The sequence below is a fragment of the Myotis daubentonii genome, chromosome 8 (genome assembly GCF_963259705.1).
Source record: "Myotis daubentonii chromosome 8, mMyoDau2.1, whole genome shotgun sequence".
Taxonomy (NCBI): Eukaryota; Metazoa; Chordata; class Mammalia; order Chiroptera; family Vespertilionidae; genus Myotis; species Myotis daubentonii.
This window is the reverse complement of record NC_081847.1, coordinates 19,334,133-19,342,750: the sequence shown is the minus strand read 5'-3', so window position 1 is coordinate 19,342,750 and position 8,618 is coordinate 19,334,133.

Below are 8,618 nucleotides of genomic sequence, written 5' to 3'. Positions count from 1 at the left end.
ACAAGACTTGTTGTGAGTTAAATGAGTCCCCCAGAAGCAGGTGCTGAGGCAAGGATTGGAGTACAAGTAGTGTGTTTGGGAGAGGATCCTGGGATCCCCAGTAGACAAACAGGGAAGTGAGGCCAGAAAGGGAAGGCAGTCTATCATTGAGGTATCACCACTGTGGGTGACTGGAGCTCACTGCATCTGGGGGACTCTAGGAGACAGCAGGACACACCACAAAGATAGCCCGCCCAAGGGGTGAGGAAGCTGGGTACATATCCCGCAACTCCCTGTCCATCTTTGATTGAGAGCTACCCGCAAGGGCATTAACAGTCGGACATGGGACAGAAAATAGCAGGTAGCTCAGAGTAAGCAGCCTTCAACATGAGAAGTAACTGCTGAGGGGACATGAAAGGGCCAGCAGCAGCTGTTAGAGCCCTACATCACTGTTTTCAGATCTTTCAGTGAACTGAAGTTTCCTCTATATATTCATTTTAATGGATCAACCCTCTAGTGACAATAATGCAACAAAACAAAACAGAAAACTGTGTTCATTCTATGCTAGTTTTAATGGAGGTACTAAGGTAAGAAATAAATTATGTAACTTTAAAAAATGTGGTCTGGCTCAGTTGGTTGAGTGTCGTATGACCCTGTGCCCTGAAAGGTCGCTGATTTGATTCCTGGTCAGGGCACATGGCTGGGTTGTGGGTTTTACTTGTAAACAAAAGTTTTCTGTAGAACAGTGTGCTGTGTTATGTTGGCAGCAGCTTTGCACGTCTTATGTTCATCTCATTTCCTGATGGCATCATTTTCTCTTGTGTTTGATGTATTCTTGTGCAGTTTTGTACAGTAAAATGCTGTACAGGCTTGTGGCCCAGAAGCACTAGGCTATCCTGGAAAGCCTAGATGTGCAGGTTATACATCTGGGCTTGTGTAAGTACACTCTATAATGATTGCACAACAAAAATTGCCTAAGCATGCGTTTCTCAGAACATATCCCCGTTATTAAGAGACCCATGACTGTTACTTCCTCAGAGGTAAAAATTGATAGATTTGCCTATACAAAATATAAACTTTTTTGTACTACCAAAAAAAAAAAAAAAGAAAGAAAGAAAATTCTAAACAATGTTAAATGTTAATAATAATAATAAAAAAACGTGGGGGAAAGTTTGTATAGTGGATAAAAGATGAAGTACTATATAAAGAAAGATTACAAATCAATAAAAAAATCAAACATCCAGTAGAAAAGTGGACAGAGAACAAAAACAGTTGAGGATATACTGCTACAGTCTGACCATTTGCGATACTTTCAAATGAAAAGAAAAATAGCCATTTATAAATGGCCCAAGTTTCTAAAGCAACTTACTTTAGAGTTTGGTATGAACTGTGAAAGTTTAAGGAAGAAAGTACATGGTCAAAAAATATGAAAGGATGTTCACTCTCACTATTCATCAAAATATGGTGAATACCTCTCCACAAACTGGTGAAAATGAAAAAGGTCACAAATACCTAATGTTGGTGTGGGTCCAGGGATCCAGACATCCATATGATATTCTTATAAATATATAGAGATGTAACATTTCTAGAAAGCACACTGACATTATGCTTCGTATTTCTTTAAGTAACTCACGAACTTTGTCCTAGCAATTCTACTTACAGGAATGTAGCCTAGAGAAAAAATTGGACAAATGTCTGAACCTTCCATATTCTCAATGGATGCTGTATCAGTCAGGGTTTTCCAGAGAAACAGAGGCAATGCACACACAGGTATATATAGGGTGGGAGTGGCTGGCAAGTCTGAAATCTGTAGAGTAGTATAGGATGACAATTCAGGTAAGAGTTGATATTGCAGGCCAGGCCAGCATTCAGGCAGGATTTGTAATGTTGCAGTCTTGAGATGAATGCCTTCTTCTCCACGTAACTCGGTTTTTTGCTGCTTAAGACCTTCTATTGATTGAATGAGGCCCATCCTCATTACGGAGGGCAATCTGCTTTACTTAAAGTCATATTTTACTTAAATTAGTATTTGGTTACAAATATTAAACACATTTACAAAATACCTTCATATCAATACCAAGCAGTGGGCACCATAGGATAGCCAAGTTGACACATAAAATTTACCATCACAGGTGGTCATGCCTGCTACTTCACGGAGAAAATAGGAGTCGTGTTCTCAGTTCCACACCCCATCTTCCTTCCTGGGTACTCTCAACAGCGTTTGAGTTTATTGACCACACCTTCCTTCTTCAAACACTCTTTCTTTGCTCCATGATTTCACTTGCTTCTGGAGTTTCTCCCATTTCTTACTCCTTCTCAGCCCCTTGAAGGATCCTGTTCAACTTTATATTTTTGAATTATTGGGGTTCTTGGGGGGGGGGAATTCTGTTTCAATTCTCTTTTCAACCTCAGAATAGTTAACTTTCCTGGGCCTCTGATTGGTATTACCTAGGGCTGCATTCACATGCACATGATAGGTACCCAACAACAACGGCTTAAGCAAATAAGATTTATTTTTGTCTTATAAAATGGAGTCTAGAGACAGTCCGCTCAGGGTTGGTACAATGGATCCACGGAACCCAGATTTCTTCACAATGCTGCCCTTAGTATGTGGCTTTGGTGTCCCAGTTCCCTATAGGCATCATGTCTGTACCTGCAGTGTCTTTCCATTGACTCTTTGGAATCTGATTCAGTTATGTGTGCAAATATTTATAGTGAACCTACTACCTGCCAATACTCTTGTAGGCACTGGGGATGCAGAGTGGAGGGGGAAAAAAATCTCTGTTCTTGTGGAGTTATATTCAAATGGGGAAAATAGAAAGTAAATAATATAAACATGTGAAAAATGTGTTAGATGGTGATAACTGCTATGGAGAAAAATAAAGCAGAGAAGGGAACTGGAGGATAGGGGTGTGTGGTAATTGCAGACAAGGTGGACATGGACAGTCTCACCGAGGAGGAGATATCAAAGTAGAGAACTGAGGGAAGTGATGTGCAAGACATTTGGATCGCTAAAGGAAGAGCATTCCAAACAAGGGAAGAGTAAGTAATGGGGTATTCCTGGTTTGTTCATGGAAGAGTGGAGAGCTGCCTCAGGGAGAGCAGAGAAAATGAGGATAGAGTACAGGGTTATGAGGTCAGAAAGGATAAACAAGGAGCCTGATATTAGAGGGTTTCTACAATAAACTTCACAATGATTTGGCGTTACTAATCGAGTGAAGGGAAGCCATTGAGACTTTTGACAAAGAAGTTGCATAAACTGACTTACTATTTAACAGAGCCACTTGAATGGCTGTGTTAAGAACAACAGAAGCAAAGAAACTGGGTAAGAGGCTATTGTAATAATCTGGTTTTAACGTGATGGTGGGTTGCATTGGGTGGTAGCAATGGAGGTGGTGTGAAGTGAGAGAATTCTGTGTATATTTTGAAAGTAGGGCCAACAGGATTTGCTGATGGGGGGTATGAGAGAAAGAGAGGAGTCAGGATAAATCTGAGGATTTGAGCCTGAGTAATTGGAAGGGTGAAATTGCCATTTATAAGATAGGGAGGATTGTAGGTACAGCAGATTATTTAAGGGAGAATCTCAGGAGTTCTGTTTTAATCATGTATAAATTGAGATATTGATCAAACATCCAAGGGCAAATGTTGAATAGATAGTTGCATCTCTAAGTCTGGAGCTCTGGGGAGAGGTTAAGGAAGGAGACATGAATTTAGGAACCATCAGCAGAGAGCCGGTATTTAAATCATGAAACTAAATCAGAATGCCAGGGAAGTGAGGGTAGATAGGAAAGAGAAGTCTAAGAACTGAGTATGAGACAGTCTAGAGCAGGGGTGGGAAACGTCTCTTCTGCCAAGGGCCATTTGGAGATTTAAAACATCATTTGCGGGCCATACATTATCTACTTAAAAGTTTCAAACATTTAATTAACTCACCCCGAATGCCGTGGCAGGGCCAGACCAAGTGATTTCTCGGGCCTTACACAGCCCTCAGGCCAGACAGTCCCCACCCCTGCTCTAGATATTAGAGATCAGGAGACTTAAGGAAGAACCTGAAAAAGAGACTGAAAAGGAGTAGCCAGGCAGGTGGAAAATCAGGATCCTGGGATTCTGGAAGCCAAGTAACAAAGTGTTTCACGGAAAAGAGGAGATGTGATTCAATGTGTCGAGAGACATGACTAAGCACTGACCACTGGATTTAGCAGCATGAAACCACCTGGTCACCTTGGTAAGAGCAGTTTCAGGAAAGTGGTGAGGATGGAACTATGAGGATGAAAGGCTCAACTCAATAAGCAGAAGTAATACTTAGAAAATAAAGTCGAGCTGAACCCTAGCTGGTTTAATTCCGTGGTTAGAGCGTTGGCCCAAGGACTGAAGGGTTGCAGGTTCGATTCCAGTCAAGGGCATGTACCTTGTTTGCAGGCTTGATCTCCAGCCCCGGTTAGGGTGACTGTGGGAGGCAACCAATCAATGTGTCTCTCTCTGTTTCTCCCCTTCCCTTCCACTCTCTCTAAACATTGTTCACCCCACCCACCAAGCCTGTCTGCGTAGCAGGAACGAGCCACGGCTTGCCCACCCCACAGAGTCCTTCCAGTCAATGGGAGCCCAGCCAGCATGGCTCAGTGGTTGAGCGTCGACCTATGGATCAGGAGGTCAATGGTTCGATTCCTGGTCAGGGCACGTGCCTGTGTTGCAGGTTCATCCCCAGTGGGGGGCATACTGGAGGCCGCCAGTCCATGATTCTCTTTCATCAGGGATGTTTCCATCTCTCTCTCCCTCCCCCTTCCTCTCTGAAATCAATAAAAATATATTAAAATAAAAAAGTAAAAATCAATGGGGAAAATATCCTTGGATGAGGATTAACAAAAAAAAAATTAAAAAGAAAATAAAGTCAATAAACAAAAGAATGCCTCAAAAGAAAAGTAATTACTTTAATCAATAACTACAGATATTTAGTGTTTATCTTCTATGTGCCAAGTTATACTCTAGGAACTGGCAACTCAGCAACAAAGAAAACAAAGTCTCAGCTTTCATGGAGCACATGTTTTATTGGAGGCAAAGATACAATAAACAACTAAACAAATAAATAATGCCAGTTGCTTAAACTGTTTTGAAAAAAAAAAAAAGACAGATGAAAAAGGGGATAGATAGGGTGTGAAGGAGAATTATTTTAGACAGTGAGATCATCGCAGACTCTCAGATTTGAGTAGAGATTTTACATCAGTTAGGACTGAGATCTTTGAAAAGAATGGCTCAAAAACTTAAAACAATATACATTATGATAGTGTTTTAGTCAGCTCAGGCTGCTATAACAAAACACCATAGACTGGATAGCTTACAACCGAAATTTATTTCTCACGGCTCTGGAGGCTGCAAGTCTGCTCGAGGCATTGTCGAGTTCTGGTGAGGGCCCTCTTCCTGGTTGCAAACTGCCTACTTTTCATTGCATCCTCACATGGCAGAAAGGGGGCTAGAAGCTCTTTGGAGTCTCTTTTATAAAGGCACTAATCCCAGTCATACAGACTCCATTTCCAAAGATGCCACCTCCTAATACCATCACACTAGGGGTTAGGATTCCAAGATACAAATTTTGGGGGTACACAAACATTCAATCCATAACAGATGGCAAGTCTGATCAAAATAAGATGAGTCACAATTAATTATAATTGCTGTAAAAAGATAACAAAACTACAGTTACAGGTGACATTGTTTTAGTATAAGGGAATAGGGAATATATGGTAAAAATGATATTTCATGTCAATGGGAAAAGGATAAACCAGTTGAACAAACAGTTATGGAAAAAGTAGATATACATTTGGAGAAAGTAAAATTAGATACCTCACAACACATAAAACTAAATCTAAATGAAATCTTGGTGTTAGAGAAGGCCTTATTAAGCAAAATTAAAAATGCAATAACCACCAAAAAAGAATTGATAAATTTATCTTATTAAAACATTGTCTGTCACTTAACATGTTTAACATTATTTAAAAATATGCCAAATGACACTATAAAAAAAAGTTAAAAGATGAGAAATAATTAGGAGATATATCTTTTTCACATGAATAAAACATGTTCTGGGTTAATAATCAGAACATGATAAAATTATTAAAGTCAGCCTTGGCCAGTATTGCTCAGTTGGTTGGAGTGTTGTCCTGTGTCCAAAAGGATTGAGGTTCGAGTCCTGGTCAGGGCACATACCCAGGTTTTGGGTTTGATCCCTGGACAGGGTGTGTTCAGGAGGCAGCCAATCAATGTTTCTCTCTTCTCTCTCTCTCTCTCTCTCTCTCTCTCTCTCTCTCTCTCTCAGTAAAAAACATATCCTCGAGTGAGGATTAAAGGAAAAAAAACTACTAAAATCAGAAAAAGACAAAGGAAAATTCAGCAATACATGAATATGTATTTCACAGAAGAGGAAATATCAAACATCCCAATAAACATGAGAAGAGATGCTCAATATCACTAGTAATCAAAATATTGCAAATGCAAATAATGAGATATACTTTTCATTCATCAGATTGACAAAATTTACAAAGGTTGATATCCAGAGTTGGTGAAGATGTGGGGAGATAATACTCTTCCATACACAGTTAGTAAGAGAATAAATAGAAAGCCTTTTGGAACAGCAATTTATCTTAGGTTTCAAAAATTAAATGTGTATATATTCTTCAACCCTGAAGTTCCACTTTTTAATTAGCAAAGGCTAGATTAGCACCTCCCTAGAGGACATAAGTTCTCCCACTGCAGACACAGCTGATTCTCACAGCCAGTTGGCCTGGAGGTCAAATCCCCCCCCAGTATTACCTACAACAATCAAGGCTTAACTACAACAAGACTTCGCACAAAGACACAAGGGGGTGCACCAAAAAAGCATAAAAAATGCGGAGACAAAGAAACAGGACACAAATGACAGAAATGGAGGATATAGAGTTCAAAACCACACTTTTAAGGTCTCTCAAGAACTGTCTAGAAGCCACCGATAAATTTAGTAAGGCCCTCGAAAAGACTGATGAGACCGCCGATAAATATAGTGAGATCCTCAAGAAATCTAATGAGACCCTCAATGTTGTGATAAAGAACCAACTAGAAATTAAGCATACACTGACTGAAAAAAGAATATTATACAGACTCCCAACAGCAGACCAGAGGAGCACAAGAATCAAGTCAAAGATTTGAAATGCGAAGAAGCAAAAAACACCCAACCGGGAAAGCAAAATGAAAAAAGAATCCGAAAATACGAGGATAGTGTAAGGAGCCTCCAGGACAGCTTCAAGCATACCAACATCCGAATTATAGGGGTGCCAGAAGATGAGAGAGAGCAAGATATTGAAAACCTATTTGAAGAAATAATGACAGAAAACTTCCCCTACCTGGTGAAAGAAATAGACTTCCAAGTCCAGGAAGCGCAAAGAACCCCAAACAAAAGGAATCCAAAGAGGACCACACCAAGACACATCATCATTAAAATGCCAAGAGCAAAAGACAAAGAGAGAATCTTAAAAGCAGCAAGAGAAAGACAGTCAGTTACCTACAAGGGAGTGCCCATACGACTGTCAGCTGATTTCTCAACAGAAACTTTGCAGGCCAGAAGGGAGTGGCAAGAAATATTCAAAGTGATGAATACCAAGAACCTACAACCAAGATTACTTTATCCAGCAAAGCTATCATTCAGAATTGAAGGTCAGATAAAGAGCTTCACAGATAAGGAAAAGCTAAAGGAGTTCATCACCACCAAACCAGTATTATGTGAAATGCTGAAAGGTATCCTTTAAGAAGAGGAAGAAGAAGAAAAAGGTAAAGATACAAATTATGAACAACAAATACGCATCTATCAATAAGTGAATCTAAGAATCAAGTGAATAAATAATCTGATGAACAGAATGAACTGGTGATTATAACAGAATCAGGGACATAGAAAGGGAATGGACTGACTATTCTTGGGGGGGAAAGGGGTGTAGGAGATGCGGGAAGAGACTGGACAAAAATTGTGCACCTATGGATGAGGACAGTGGGTGGGGAGTGAGGACGGAGGGTGGGATGGGAACTGGGAGGAAGGGAATTATGGGGGGAAAAAAGAGGAACAAATGTAATAATCTGAACAATAAAGATTTAATTAAAAAATAAAAATAAAAAATAAAAAATAAACATAAAAAACCACAGAAATACAAAACAGCCACTCTATCAAGTGTGTGTGTGTGTCTGTGTGTGTGTGTGCGCGCGCGTGCGTGCACACGCATGCATGCATGCATGGTGTAAATATATAGACTTCTGAAAGGACACATTCCAAACCAATGATAGGGCTTACTCTTTTGAGGGGCAAAGAATTACAGGGGAGTAAAGCTGAAGTTCTCTATATGGCTTTCTAATAAGGAGAAAGTATTCCCAGATCATTGTGTAATGAAAAATTTTTTTAAATCACCTTTTTTTATTATTGGTTAAAAAGGTAATAGGACAATGAATTGAAAACACTTCTTTCTTACATATTTTCAGGGGTTTTTTTAATAACCAGGAAAGAATGCATCAAAGCGATTTTCATTCTGTAATTATTTTTAATGCCCTTTGGCTCACCAGCAGAATGACCCAGGACCCATCTGTGTCATGGCTCAGGGCCCGGGGGCTCTCTCTCCCTTGGCAGGCAGTGA